The following is a 16,166-nucleotide window of genomic DNA, read 5'->3' as shown; positions in this document are numbered from 1 at the left end:
ATACACAGAGGTGTTTTTACACATCTCGGGGCAGGGTGTTTTACTCTTTATTTACAAATTCTTCCCTCTACTTCACACACGTATTATTGTTAATATTTATAAAGAGACACAGAAGATCAGATGGGCAGCATTCCTGAGGAGGACGCTGCTAAGAAATTGAGAGGAAATCTCAGCACAAAATTCAGAGCACGCATCCTGGGGCATGAGGAAGGAGTAGTGTGTGTCCTGGGAGGCCACCACTCTGAGGGCTTGTCTTCACTGCAAAGTTCATTCTAGTTATAACTCAAGTATTGCCCCTAACTCCAGTCCTGGCCACACAGTGACACTCTGAACTTTTATCCCGAGCTGGCGGGGCCGTGAGTGATAAGACTAAAGCATGGGTGAGCACAACTTGTCAGCTGCTAAAATGACCTCTCTGTTGTATGGACGTGGGCTAGTCCCACTTGACTGTGACTAGTTCTCCAGGGCCTTCCTAAAATTCCCCCGGGTGCCTGGGAAGGACGGACAAGTTCTCCCACAATTCACTGGGAAAGAATTCATAGCCCAGCTCTGCTTAGTGCAGCGCTAAGACCCGTGGGATGCGCCCCCAGACATCTCAGCAACACACAAGTGACTGCGGCGCCCATGTGGACGCAGCAGCTTGAGGTTCGTTCTGCAGTTTGGCCCCTCCAACGTGCGAGCCAGGATGACTCTCGAGGAACACCCCGAGTGCAGATAAGTCATGTTCACTCTGCAATGAAGACAGACCCAGCACCACAATTCCCTCCCTCCCCGCCACCTTGGTCTAGCTGTTGGGGCCTTTGCCACCAGACAGTTATGACATCCCCTCCTGGTTCCATCCCCGGTCAGCTCAGCTGCCGGCACATTCAGGGGTGGAGCCAAGACTGTCCAATCCCCAGCCACCTGCTCCGGGGCAGGTGTAGCAGCGCCCACTTGCTCCTGAGTGCCCAGACCCAAGGAGCCGGTTACACACGCAGGGCTGATAAACAGGGGAGCAGTGAGTAGGAGCAGGGTGGTGAGTTCACCTCTGTATGCGGCGTTGGGGAGACCGACCCTGGAACACTGCGTCCACGTCTGGTGTCCACATTTTGAACAGGAAGTTGAAAAAGTGTGGAGGGTGCAGAACAGAGCCACAAAAATGATTCTGAAGCTGGAGAAAAGGCCTGACAGGGAGAGGGTGTAAGTCCCGTCTTGGGGAGAAAACACCAGTACCACAGGAGGAGAAAGGCAGAACAAGAGGGAGATGAAGCCTGACCAGGGCCGGCTCCAGGTTTTTTTGCCACCGCCGAAGCAACAACAACAACAAAAGCGGAGTGCTGCCCCTTGAAAAGTGCCGCCCCAAGCACATGCTTGGAACGCTGGTGCCTAGAGCCGGCCCTGATTGTTTAACAATGAAGGTGATGAACCACTGGAGAAAACCACCAAAGGAAGTGGTGGAGTCTCCATCTCTTCAGGTCTTCAAATCCAGCCTTTCTGGAGGGGATGCTTTAGTCCAGCATATGTTATTGGGTTCAGTAGAGAGGTAACTGGGTGAAAGTTAATGGCCTGCGTTATCTCAGAGGTCAGACTGGGTGATCTAATGATCCCTTCTGGCCATAAAGTCTATGAATCTCTGATATCGATCTGCTGTGCATAAATCAATGAGTTATTAATCTAGAGGACACACCTGGGTAACACCATTCCCATTTGACAAGCTGTAGAAATTGAAGCATTATTGAAGCTAAGTGGCTTTACCCAGAGACATACAGGAAGTTTATGGCAGAGTCTGGAATAGATTCCCATCTCCTAGATCTCCGGATTCCCATCTGAGTGCCATGACTTCAAAGACCACCCTTCTTTCCCATAAAGCCACCGCCCATCATGCTGACCAATACTGTCTCATTGTTCCCCCGTCGGTTTGTCTGTATCCATGTGTTACTGTATTGTATACTTAGATTGTAAGCTCTTTGGGGCAGGGACCACAAGCAGTGCCATTGACTCCACTGGTCTTAAAGCACATGGGATACAAAGGACTCACCTAGGAAGAGAGCATGAGTAATTTAGGAGCATCGGTCTCAATGAAAATCAATGAGATTAAGCCCTGATCTACACTAGAGTTAGGTTGACGCAAGGCAGCTTACATCAATCTAACGGTCTAAGTGTCTACACTAAAATTTCGCTCCTGCTGACGTAACTTGCCCGCTACGCCAACGTAATAACTTCACCTTCACGAACGGCGTAGAGTCAGTGTCGATATAGTTAGGTCGACGCCGGGTCAGTGTAGACGCTGCCTTGCTTACATCGACTATTGCTGGCTCTCAGAAGCTGTCCCACAGTGCCCCGTGCTGACAGAACAACTGGTGCAAGCGCTCCTCCCAAGGACGTGCACCGCCGACACATGGAGCAAAGTGAAGATATGCACAAGTGATGTAACTGCTGCAGTGGCTGTACGCCGATGTAAGTTAGGTCGACTTAATTTTGTAGTGTAGACGTGCCCTATGTGATACTCTACTAACGTGTCTAAGTCTCTTGCACTACGTCTACACTACAGGCGAAGGGTGTGAGTCCCAGCTTGTGTAGACATACTTCTGCTAGCTCTCATTGAGCTAACATGCGAATAATGGCAATGCAGCTGCAGTAGCACCAGCAGCACAGGTGTCCTCTGAGCAGGTACCCCCGAGTCTGGTGGGTTGTACTCGGGGCACCCGGCCCGTGCCGCTGCTCTCCACTGCCAGAACGACTGCGACTACACTACTATCTTTAGTGCGCTAATTTGACACACCTCAGCTCCAAATGTGGACGTAGACTTAGGCTCTTTTGAAAATCCAACCCAGAGTTACTATATTAATATCCCACTGCTGCGCCTGAACTTTCCCTGCTAACAAGGTCTTCTCTGAGGATTAGAGATGTATACAATCGATGTTTATTTAATGTGTCACAGCTAGCCAGCGAGAGCAAAAATCAAAGGCTTCAGATCTCTCTTGCGTCCAAGTTCTTCTTGGTACAGGGGTGGGACAGTTGTCTAGGAGCTGACCCTGGCTTGGAGAAGCCATGGGCTACTCCTAAACACTGGCCTGTGGCCCTTAGGGGACCGTATGCCAGTGAAGGATCGGTGAAGTGGAACAGAGCCCAGCCACCTCTGTGCCCGCCCTCACTATGCCTCTACACCGAGTGGCACTGGAGCCCGCTTTCTACCACCAGGGATTCCCCTCCACTAGGGGAATTTTCTGCTGATGAGCCAGTCAGGGAAACTCTCCACTTATAAGCCTGTCAGAGTCCGGCCTCTTTGCCCCGCCTGTGCAGTGCAAAGTAGCCAGAGTTTAGTGCAGAATTAACCCAGAGCCTGTATCTGGGACAACCTGCTCTGCCAATCCCTGGTGTTTAATCCGTGAGCTGACCCAATGCTCTAGTTTCTCCAGCGAGAACTCTCCTGTAAGTGCTGCAAGAGTTTTGCAAAATCCTTCCGTGGGGGGTCAGAGGAAAACAGAAAGGGACAGAGGGGATCGGAAGCATGTCTCCCCTGCTACCGCATCTATGAGTGCCACAAACACAGAATACCCATAAACATCTGGCTCCGAGGAACCTGACCTGCTGGGCAGCCCAAAACTGGGTGAGTGAGCCACTGAGTCTGTTACTCCAAATCTGACTCTCTGGGGTAGGGCAAAGTGTTGAGTCATCACCAACCACCATGGAGCAGGGGAAACAACCTCATAGGCACCAGGAGAAGGAAAGAGGTGAGCTGGGGCAGGTGGGAAGAAAGACGCTGAGGGCTGGTGATTCTCTCTGGAATTCCCACTCGTCCCCCACCCATGCCAGGGGGGCCTCCTTGGCTGATCCTGAGCTAGGACTAAGTGGCATGTGGCATTTTCTGCCAACTGCTCAGCCAAGGCATGCAAACAGCTGAACAGATCTGATATCTGGCACACAAGTGTTTTGCCCGGTATTTACCACCCAGCGAGCAGACCAAGCTACAGAAGGGACAGCTTAGAGTTATCCCACGCAAGGGAGAGAGCAGGAACAGGAGCAAGAGTCGTTGGTGCCCCTGGGCCCTCATTAGGATAATAGCAATAATCACCGTAATTGGTATGAGGCCCTTGTGCCAGCCTCAGCCTCTCACTCCCATCCCCCTCCATCCCTGCCTGAGTCACTGGATCTGAGTCACTCTCCTGTTCTATTCCTGTACCCGTCTCTTCAGCTGGGGGCCGTAGATTTGTTTTGGCTGGAACTATCTGGGCACAGGAGGGACCATCTGCTGCTGGTTCTCACTCGCTGAAACAAGGAAGGGCCTCTTGGTCTGGTTTCTTTTTAACAGAGCAGGGAGGAAGGAGAGGGAAGCCCACCCACTGCAATGATCTTCAGAGGGCATGGTGCGCATATCCCCCACCTTAGCTGTATGGCCATGAACCAGGACTCGTTATGTCCATAGGTTGCAGCCGCGGAGTCACCGGGCAATTTTTTCCATGTAGCTTATCCAGCCAAGACACTTTCCCACATCTGAGCTCTCTCCACAGATGGTCCTTCCTTGGCCAAAGTATTTCTCCCCAAACCTGGTTAAAGACAGAGGAAGCATGACCATCCGTGCTTATGTGACAGAAGGATGCTCTGATAACACAAAGAGGTGCCTTTGTTGCCTACTGCTGTCACTCAGCACATATGAGGCGGGAGAAACGGAACAGTGGAGGAGTTATCTGGATCTAGATCTTTAGGATGTTTGATGGCATTGGGTGGGGAGTTATGCACAAGATAGGCACCGCGCCGCCTGAAATTCAGATTCAAAGTTTGCTGTCTGATCACGACTTGCAAGTTGTTAAAAGGGGGAACCTGCCAATGCTACCCTGTTTTCCTCTCTGATGGTCCTCCATTGCTCCTTAGAGCCAAATATTAGGGGTTCATGGGCCCAGATTTGTGCATCTATGGATCCTCCCCTAATCTCAGAAGTCCCTCTAGCACCGGACTCCATCACAGCAGGCCTGCCTTTTGGATAGAGCTGGTGCTGTATCCTGTCTTCATTTGGCATGTCAACAGATGATCATGAGTAGAGATGGGCACACTCATTTCACCTAATACATAATCTATGTACACATGAGGGTTTTGAACCTGAATGCTGTGTGCCTGGAGTTCTGCCTAGGGGAGATTGTAGAAGACAGGAGTGTGAGAGAAAGAAAAACCCAGCAAAAAAACGGGGGGACAGAGGGAGTGGAGAGTGGTCCTGAAAGACAGAGAGGGGAGGGAGTGAAAAATAAACAGTCCGACATTTTCAAAAGCAACTAGAGGTTTTGGGTGCTTCGGTTGTTGGGGTGCCCAGCTGGAGGTGCCTTAAAGGGATGTGAATTTCAGAGGTGGGGGGAGTGGGGAGACTCAACACTTTCTGAAAACCAAGCGTCTTTCAGGGTCTCAATTTGGACACCCCAAAATGGAGGCACCCACAATTACGAGTCACCTTTGAAAATCTTGCCCATAGTCTCTCTACCAAAGATGGGACACCCACTTTTGATGTGTGAGGTCAAGGGAATTCTTTTATACCTCCGACAGCGCACGGGCTGCCCTTTCATTAGAAAACCGGAATCCCGCCCCCTCTGGGAAAAGACACCCCCCCTGCTTTTAGTTGACAGGTTTTAACAGGCTTGGGCGCTCAGGGACAGCTCACAAACCCAAAGAGTAGCCCAATAGACTCGGGAACCCACTAGCCTCCAAGGTTCATCCATTCCTAGCGATTCCTCTCTCCCTCTCTTGCTTCCCCTGCTCCTCTCTGGAGTGGCCCAAATAGTTTACCCAGAAATAGGATTCAAGCTGCTCTAAATGGCCTGGAATTGGAGGGGCCCTCTGCTGTCTGAGGCCTAGGTGACGGGCTGATTGATGTCCGTGATCACATTGTCTGGCTGATTGATTCTTTGACGAGAGTTCCGGGCTCTAATTTCAGCATCTGGCCCCTTTGCCAATCCTGGGGTCACCACGAGGCTGTTCCGCCGGGACGAATGCTGCACTCAGCTGATTTATGGCAGAACATTACACCTTCCACTGAAAGGGCTGTCTAATGCCCTCATGAGCCTGGTGCCCATCTCCCCTTTGAAATACAAGACGGCAGAATCGTAGGCATTTTTATGCCCGGGGAGATCAGGTTAGTCAAAGGTGCCATCGAAGGGGTCTGGACCAGATCCACAGCTGGTGTCAAGTGGCAGAACCCCATCAATGTCGATAGAGCTACGCCAGTTTACACCATCTTTACCATCCCTGTAAGGGACGACATGAGACATTTCAATCACACCCCCAACAGGGCTAATTCTTATTTGATCTGGGTCCGAGCCATCTGGCTGACTGAAGGTTCTTGATTGTTAATTGGCTAAACTGGGCGACCAATGAGTATTACTGGTTATTGATATTGCAGTCGAACCTAGACAGGTCCCAATCCTGGGCACATTGTGCTCGGCGCTGCACACACCTAACAGAAAGACGGCCCCTGCTGCAGAGATCGAACAGTCTACGTAAGGGTCTGTCTACGCAGCAATCAAACACCCGTGGCTGGACTGGGTCAGCTGATGCAGGCTCATCGGGCTTGGGCTGCAGCCCAGATGTCTAGGTTGCAATTGTATAGCCCCTCAGTCTGAGCCCCGTGAGCCTGTGTCAGCTGACCTGGGCCAGCCATGGGTGTTTGATTGCAGTGTAGACATACCCTAAGGGTCATCACCTGTGCTTCTGACTTCAGTGGAGACCGGAGGCCTGCTATGGCGGGGTTAGGGTCAGAAGGTTCATAGGAGACCCTTCCCAGCCCGTTGGTGTATTAATTACCGGGCTCTTGTTCAATCCCCTGTAATGCAAAGCAACCATGTCTCTGGCCCCATTCCCTCCCTACAGTGTAAGTGTCTGGGACCACCAAATCAGCAGACAAGAGCAGCACTCCCAGGTCCCTACCCCAGCTTCCGGCCAGCAGGCTCCCAAGGCTCTGAGTCGAACTAGGCTCAGTGGCACCTGATGGAGGTGTGCAACCAGCCCACTGCGGAGCTCGCCCAGAGCTGGCTGATCAGCGCCGCCCTCCGTTTCAGATCCCCAATGCGGCTGGGATGATTTCCTCGGAGCTTCTCCTTTCGCGAGCCTGTTCCAAGGTGCCCTGGGACCGCCGGGGACCGCCGGGTAATACTGCGTTCTGAGGTTTGCTGCTCAGGCATGTTGAGCCCCAAAGTCTTTGCATAACGTCTGCACGCCTTGCTAAAACGGGCAACATTCACCGAATGGTTGACGTGCTATCCTGTGCAGCTGTATTAGCAAACCCACCCTGGCCTCAACCATAATAACCCAGGCATACACTATGACTGTAACCGCATGTCATACCCCAGTGCTGTGCTTTAACTGTAAAGCCCTCCCATCTGCCGATCGGCCGCGTCTTCAGAGCTCCGTCGGTTTCTCATTAAGAGCCTTCAGAGACTAAGCGAACAGTCTAACGCACAGAGTCACGGCCCCAGCACAATGCAGCCACTCGGCAACAGCCAGTTACCAGTGTGTTTGCTTCAGCATTTGCCAGAGAAGACACATGTGTTGTCTAGAAATGTATTATTGTTTCCACTGGCCTTAGCGTTAACTGATCAAGTGTAAAGTACACAGCCTGCTTTCCCCCTCAGTGCACTCTGTGAAATCCTCACTGGAGCTGGCTCGTCCTGTCAGCCTGCAGGGCCAGTGTATTCTGGTGACTCTGCGATCACGCCGGTCTTGCCCTCGCTGCGTGGGATCCCGCTGATGCTTTCCTTCGGGGAATCTCGGGGGGGTTGCTAGACCCTTTCAATGCTAGCCCTGTCCCAGTTGAGGGCAGGCTCCTCTGGAGGAGATTAGATGAATCCAAAGTCTTATCACCTTTATGAAAATTACTATTCTTATTGTTTATATTACCGTATCGCCTAGGAAGCCTAGCAGTCGACCAACACCCTGTTGCGCTAGCTGCTGTACAAATGCAGAACAGCGACAGTCTCTGCCCCAAGAGGCTTACCATCTAAGTATAAGACAAGAAACAACATATGGATACAGAAAGGAGCGTACACGTAAACAATGAGACAGTATTGGCCAGCATTGCATGCTGCTAAACCATCCTGTTTGATCAAGTTTTCCATCATAACCTGTAAAGAGCAACAAAGAGTCCTGTGGCACCTTATAGACTAACAAATGTATTGAAGCATAAGCTTTCGAGGGTGAATACCCACTTCGTCAGACGCACCATAACCTGACTGCCATTCACAGCATCATCCAGACCTCTGCTTCTGCCCAAAACCAAGGACCAAACCGTACCCAAGCAAAGCTTTTATACCTTGATATGGGAGAAGCGCCAGAGACTCCATGAAGCCCATTACAGCCTGCGCTATTACTGATCCATCTTATGTGAGAGGTACATATAGCACAGTAATGGGTAGCAGAACAGAACCCTGAGACAGATCTGTGCCCTGCCATGCCCCCCTCTGCCAACACAAAGCAGAGAATGCTTTAGCCTTTACTTGGGCTGTTTAATAAGCTTCAGGGTGAAATCCTGGTCCCCAATCAATAACAAAATACCCATTGACTTGAATATGGTCAGGTTCACGCTAGTGGTTTGAGCATTGGCCGGCTAAACCCAGAGTTGTGAGTTTAATCCTTGAGGGGGCCATTTAGGGATCTGGGGCAAAAATCTGTCAGGGATGGTACTTGGTCCTGCTGTGAAGGCAGGGGACTGGACTCAATGACGTTTCAAGGTCCCTTCCCATTCTATGCAGTAGGGATATCTCCATATTAAAGTCCCAATTTTGTCTTTGGAGTTAAAGAAACCAACTGAAAAGTGACTGAACTTCATAAAAAAGACAAAAGTAGGATAATGATTCTTCAGAGCCATCTGAATTGTGATGAGCTGTGTATCAGACTGACTCGAGATCTCCTGCAGTATGAGGCCTGATTCCGATTTCACCCAAATGTAAATCAGGAGTGACTCCAGCAAAGTCAGTGGAATGACTTCTGTGTAAACCCAGTGTAATTCAGATCAAAACCACAAGAGACGCCACCAGTGTCAATGGAGTAACACTGGTGTCAGACTGGTGCATGTGAGATCAGAATCAACCCCTTTGTTTATAAGTGATGTCAACCTAGAAGATATAATGGGTTTAATACCTTGAGATGTTTTTCCATCAAATGCAACATACCATGATTAAAATAATGAGCTTGAATGAGCTTAAGTCATAATTACTCTTTTCCCCCCTCCGCCGGAGTAAATCTGAATGCATCATTAACCAGCTGGATGAACCAATCAAGTGTTAGCCAAATGCAGCGAAGAAAAAACAAACACTGTTAGACACACACACACATACACACACACACACACACACACACACACACACACACACACAGAGACATAATCTAGGCTACCAGCTTTGAAGGCAAATCATATAATGAAAGCTGAATATACCTCAAAAGCCATGTTAGCCTGAATGAACTTATGTAATAAACATTTATCACAGAACATATGTCATCGAGCACCTGCCAGACTTGAGCAACGGTGCCAACTCAGCTTGAATCGTAGCTGTATAAAAAAAACGGGAACTGGGCTGTGGGAGGCTGGCAGACGCTTTTACTAGAAAATTCAGCAGTGATGTCAAGAGGAGCGGAAATTTCCTGAAATCTCTTTCCCTGCAAGTGGGAATTGAGTGCTTTGGAGAAGTGAGAGCCTCGTTACATCACCTGGGCCCGTAGGAAGTGTGAGCAAACTTCCTCCACACCGTGCTACCAGCCCCTACTTTTCCAGTGTGAGTCTCTCAGCACAGCTCTGCCAGTGCTCCTCACTCCTGAACTTCAGCTCCTCCGGCTGTACCAGCCGCCTTCTCTCCACACACACCTCTGCCAATTATTATCACTAGGCTTGTTAATGATTTGTATTACCTTAGCACCTGCAAGCCCTCATTATGGGCCAGGACCCCAATGTGCTAGGTGCTGTACAAACACAGAGCAAACAGATGGTCCTCATGGTGGCAGATATCAAAGGCCAGGGCAGGCTAAGCCTCCCCTGACCCAGGCTGTGGCCTCGCCTATGTTCTGTCCCCAGGCCCAACCTCCCTCCCCTGAAGCCGGCAGGGGCTCTCCTCCAGCCAGTGGCCTGCGGGGCTCAGAGTGGCCCGTGGAGACACTGGGGCCAGCATCTTGGGTGGGCCCGGTGCTAGGGCTGGTACTGGGGCTGGCTGGCATGGCTGGGGTGGGCTGGCTGGTAGCGCAGGGTGGTGTGGGCGGGTGGGCTGGCCGGGGCTCCTCCATCCACAGAGTGGGGAGCCCTCTGGGCTTGGGCAGAAGGGGCAGGGCCAGCAGGCTAGCCTCCCCAAAGGGGGAGTTCACCCACCGCCCATGATGGTCCCTGCCCCACAGAGCTGACAGTCTAAGCTGTGAGAGAACCGATGAATACAGACAGACCTCGGAGGGAGTCGAAGGAAACAATAAGACAGGACTGGTCTCAGCACACCAGCAACCGAACCGTTGTCAAGTTTTTTGTAGGTGTGACAGCAGAGGAGAGTTTTAAGGAGGCTAGTGAGGTAGCTTTGTGGATGTGCAAGGGGGAGCTCCTCCCAAGCGTGTGGGCCAGCCTGGCGTAAAGCACGAAGGGGCTTGTTTGACGGTGTAATTAGTGGAGACCCAGGCTGGGATCACGGGCGGATCAGAGGCAGGAGCTGGCCTCTCCAGAGCGACAGAGAGATATGGCGGGTCTGGTGGGGAGAGGGGTGCGTCGGCCATGCAGGGCCTTGACCGTGCAGACGAGCAGCTTACGTTTGATGCGACAGAGAAGGGGGAGAGAGTGGAGGGATGCAGGCAGAGGGGTGGCAGGGTCACAGCGACGGGCTAAGAAAATGACCTTTGCAGCAGCGTACTGAATGGAGACGAGCAGGGCAAGCCTACTTCTGCCAGGCCGGGTGCTGCTGTAATCGAGTCGCGAGACGACAAGGCCTGGGCAAGAGGCTTAGCGCTGTGGATGGACAGGAGCGGCCGGATCTCACCAGCGTGATGCAGAGAGAATCGGCAAGATTTCTATGGAGCCTGGCTGGGAGCACCCAGAGCGTCACGGGCCAAAGACGATGCCCAGGCTATGGGCCTGCAGGACAGGCAGGATGGTGGCGTTGTCCACAGTGACTGAGAAAGGAGGTAGCAGTGAGGACTTGGCAGGGAGAGATAAAGAGTCCGAAATCCTGACCCACAGCTCCCTCTGCTAGCCCAGCTGGCCCTCCATGCAGCTTTCCCAAGGCACCTGAATTATTACCTTCAGCTGGCCCTGCTGAGCGTTCTGCCAACATACCCTTAATCCTGACCTTCAGCAGTGAATCATCCAGTCCTGTGCCACACACAGCTCCGCTAGGGCATCTCCGCCATGACCTACAACGCTCCTGGTGTTACAGCCCAAGGCCTCTCATGAGCAGGGACAGGCAATTACATAGAGGTTACATGTTACGCCCTAGGCCACGCAGACTTAGTGCCCCTAATCGAGGCTCAGACCTGCAGAGGGGCAGGGCTAGTGGGCCACTCTCCCAATTTTGAGTAGCCCATTCTCCCCCCGTCATGGATCCTTTTACCGTTTTGCAAATCAAGGGCTGAATCCTGCCGTCCATAGTCCCTGCACTGGGAACTTTGCCTGAGTGAGAATTGCAAGATTTGTCCCTGAGCTGTTCTGACCCAACACACTCGGTAGTGAACACTCTTTCCTTTCCTGGGGCCCACTACCTTATTACCCACCAATGGGCCCTGGCACATGGCGTCAGGACACACCCTTCAGTAAATGAATGGCTCTGTGGTGCTCAGAAGAGGACAGCTAAAGGGGAAAAAGGGACACAAGCACTGTTAATCACAGCAGCATAACCAAGGAGAATTGCAAATAGGCGGAGAGTCGTGGCCAGGAGGGAGACGGGGAAGCTGTTCCAAATGCCAGGAGCTGCAGAGGAGAAGGCTGTTGCATCAAGTGGTGAAATTCTGTGCAGGAACAAAGAGGAGACCAGTGCCAGGGAGTCAGAGACAGACATGATCCAAGAGGTAGAGTGGAGTGAGCCCATCCATAAGGACTCAGCAAACCAAGGTATCTATCTAGCTTAGGTAATTATCTGTCCCCCATCACCATAATAGATAAGCACCTCACAAGCTTTAATGCGTTTATCTTCATAGCAGCCCTGTGAAGCATTATCCCCATTTTACAGATGGGGAATTGAGGCACAAGCGAGATTAAGACCCAGATCCACAAAGGTACTTAGCACCTACTCCCCTTGATTTCCCATGGCACCTGAATACATAAGAACGGCTATACTAGGTCAGACCAATGATCCATCTAGCCCAGTATCCTGTCTTCCAACAGTGGCCAGTGCCAGGTGCTTCAGCGAGAATGGACAGAGCAGGTAATCATCAAGTGATTCATTCCCTGTCACCCATTCCCCGCCTTCAAGCATCAGGCCTAACTGACTTACCCAACGTCACACAGTAGGGAATTAAACCTTGGTCTCTAGAGTCCTAGACTACCACCCTAACCACTGGGCCGTCCTGCCCCTCCAGAGCCTCAGCTGGTGGAAACTGGTGAAACATCATTGATTTTAACAGCACTGTGCTGAATGACACCAGCGGAGGATCTACTAAGTGTAAGCCCAATAAGCGTAAGCAGAGCAAGCGGAAAACTGGAAAGAAACCAGACAAATAAGGGGTAGGGGAGGAGGGTGGGACCTTGAGCTAGGAAAACTGCTAGGAAGAGCTGCAGCGATCGTATGGCTCTGCAACGGTAAGTGAGGAAAGTCTGTTCTTATTCTGAAAACCGCTAGCTCTTCGGAGGAGCAGGAGACTGAGCAGGCTGTCTCAGCTCAACAGTGCACGTATATTGCTACCACGTCTCTCACGGTGGCTGACCCCAGATGCTCAAGTGGAAGGTGTGATGCTGTTTTTAAAGAGCCGCATAATGCACCTCATTGTATAATATTAATGAGTCATTGTTACTGAAATATGCTCCGCTGTACCGAGTCTGTGTCCGTTCATTAATGTGCGTTGAAGCTGCTGCGGTGCACGGCGACAGGTGTGCAGGAGTGTACCGGGGCAGAACTTTCTGACCTGCAGCTGGCAGCGGGTTTATGCCTTGGAGTCCGAGCACCTGCCATTTACGCCCTGCATCAGCGTGAATTAGCTGGGGATTGGTCCTGCTTTGAGCAGGGGCTTGGACTAGAGGTCCCTTGCAACCCTGGTATTCTGTGATTCTATGATTCTGTTAATGCAAACGCTGTTCTCATCCTCGTGTCCGACTCTTCCCTGAATCTCACTAAGGTCATTGCCTCAAAAATATCCCCTGCCAAGGTATGCCGGCTTAATTGCATATGCTGTAAAAAAAAAGGCTTCCTTCTATTCACGCTAAACTAATGCTAAGACTGCAGCATACTCGGGTGTTTATGTCCAATACACTTACAGAGACCTATCCGCAGAGTTTCACCAGACTCCTGATCTGTGTGTCTGTGCCTTTATATGACCCTCATCACTATAACATCTGTTTTCCGCTATGGTCCCGACTGTACTGCCTGGATTTGTGTGCAGAAGGATGTACATGTCACCCCCATGTGAGCTATACCTACCCGGACAGGAGGAGGTGTCCACCACATACACAGCACTGGTCTTTGTTTCTGGACTGGTGTAGGACCCTGCATGGGTGGGAATCCACAGGTGGAGCGGGAACATGCTGGGAGTGGGAGGTGGAGGAAGAGGGGGAAGGGTGTGTTATATGGATAGAAAATGCCACCACTAATGTGAGAGGAGGATCAGACAGCTTGATAACGCCATAGTTTTTCAGGGGGGTTGTTGCGGTTGTTCTTATTAGGGCTGGTCAAAAAATTCCATCTTAATTTTTTTTTGGGTGAATTAGATTTATTGAACAAAACTTTTGGTGGGAAGTGTCAGCTTTCCTTGCAAACTTTGGATTTTTTTTGTCAAAAAACCCAAATGCTGAATTTTTTTAGCAGTTTTCTGCAGATTTTTTTTTTCCTGTTTTTCAGCAGTTTGAGGCTGAAATTTTTTGGTTTTCCATTTGTAAGCGGGGGAATGGTCCCGCTATTGTGGGGAACTTTCCTGGCTTCTGCACTACCCCGGTGAAGTGGGCTAGCGAAAGGATCTGAGTCCTCGCTCCCACTTCCTTTACCCAGAGTCCTCCCTGCCCTTGAGGGCTCCCCTTCCACTCTCCTGTCTGGCAGAGTCCTCGTAAACCCGACAAGGCTGGGCCCAGGATTCCTGGGGGGCTCAACCCCCAACCCTGCTGTGGTCACCCAGGACAGGGGCTAGGGTGTCCCCACTCCGGGGTACCCTCTCTGCACTGGGCACCTCCCTGACCCACTGATCATTTCATACAATTTAAAGCAAATACAAGTTATTTAATTAACAATTACTTTTAAAAAAGAATAAGGAAAAATGGGAAAGGTTAAAGGAAACCCATCACCCTGCTCTGTGGCCGGGAACATCACAAACAGTGTCTCTGGAACGTCAGGGCAGGTCCCAGGCTGTGCCTTGTCGGTCCCAGGCTCCTTCTCAGGCCCTGGCTGTGCTGCAGGGACGCTGTGGGTTGGACACTTGCTCTGGCGGTGGCCACACGCTCTCAGGCTCTAGGTGGCAGGACCCTTCTTCCCAACGTCGCCCCTGCCCGGTCAGGGTTACGATCCCCCTCCAAGTCTGGCCTGCAAGGCCTCTTGGCTGAGGCGTCGCCCTGCGCTGGGCCCACTGCCCAGGGTCCCCCTCACTCTCCCCAGCTGCTCCCCGCACCCGGCTCCGGACTGCTCCAGCCCCAGCTCCAGCTCCACTCTGCCTCAGCACGGCTGCTGCTGCTGCTCTGCCTCCAGCTCCCTGGGCTGCTTCTCTGGCCTCTCTGGCTCTGGTTGCTACAGCTCTGCCCCCAGGACAGCTCTGCTCTCTCTGGGCTGTGCTCTGGCTTTGGGGCTGCAGCTCTGCTCCCAGCAGCTTAGCTTGGGCCCCTGCTCTCTCCTTAGCTCTGCCCCACTCTGTCTGACCCAGGCCATTCCAGCTCACACAGAGGACGGGACCCCCCCCTGGCCTCCTGACTCTCTGATTAGCCTGCCCGCCCTGTCAATCAGGCTGATCTGGAGCATTGGCCTCTCCCCATTGTTCCCGGGGACTGTCAGTCTCAGGCTCCTGATTTCCCATCGACCCTTCCCCTTTTAGTGCTGGGAGCTAGCCAACCAAACCCCCCCACTGAGTGTTAGTAAGGGGGCAACAGTCCCCTTACACATTGCTGAAAACCCACCAACCAACCCGTTTTCAGGGGTTCATTTTTTCTGAACAGTCCAATTGTTCCCCTCATCCCAATTTTCTGACCAGCTCTAATTATAACCATTTTATGTCATTTGATTCGTGAATCGTATTTTTCCACCAGCTTACAGAATTCTTGGAAGAAGTATGTTTGTAGGGCTTGAAAGCATCTCTGCTTAACTTACCCCTAACCTATATATTGTGACACTCACTGAGTCAACCACGCTTTCTCCTCAGCCCTTGCCTCGGCCGGGCTGCTAGAGACTGAAAACTAGTACACCAGACACCCACAGCTCAGCCTGCCTCTGACAATAAGCACCTCAAGAACCTCAGGTCAGGTACTCCCCACCCACCTGCTACCAGGAGTCTCCACTGGGGGTGGGGAACCTTTACAAGGAGGGGGCTGCAGAGTTCCCTTTGTCAGCTGCAACAAAAGCAGCCGACCAATCAGGCGAGGGGGAAAGCAAAAGGCCTGAAAGTGAGAGGAAGTGGAAAGGAGTGAGCGGAGAGCTCAGGGTGACAAGCTCACCACCGGAAAACAATAAAAATAAATACGCTCAGAAATAGTGTAACTGACATGCAAAGGAGATCAAAACAGGCTCTGAAAATATCTCGGCTCGGGGGAGGAGGAAGAGGTGTTGGGGGTGGCTAGGTGGACAGCTCTGTGCAGCCTTCTCCTGTCTGACTCAGCGTGGCCTCACAATGAAGGAGGGGGATGGTGGGAACTCAAGGGGTTTGAATGCTTCTGCCAACTGTGCGAATTCTCCCAGCTGCTTCGACCCATAGCCCTGGGCCAGAGATCTCTGGGGGGATGAGGTCTCTGCGGAGATCACCACAGGGCTTTGTACTCCCAGGAACGAGCGATCACCAGAGGATACAGTTAACTAAAGCTCTGTGAATTTTATAAGAGGTTTGCATGAAGGGTTTGGAGGGCCGAT

Source organism: Emys orbicularis, chromosome 9, assembly GCF_028017835.1.
Source record: "Emys orbicularis isolate rEmyOrb1 chromosome 9, rEmyOrb1.hap1, whole genome shotgun sequence".
In the NCBI taxonomy this organism is placed as follows: domain Eukaryota; kingdom Metazoa; phylum Chordata; order Testudines; family Emydidae; genus Emys; species Emys orbicularis.
This window is presented reverse-complemented; position numbering follows the sequence as displayed.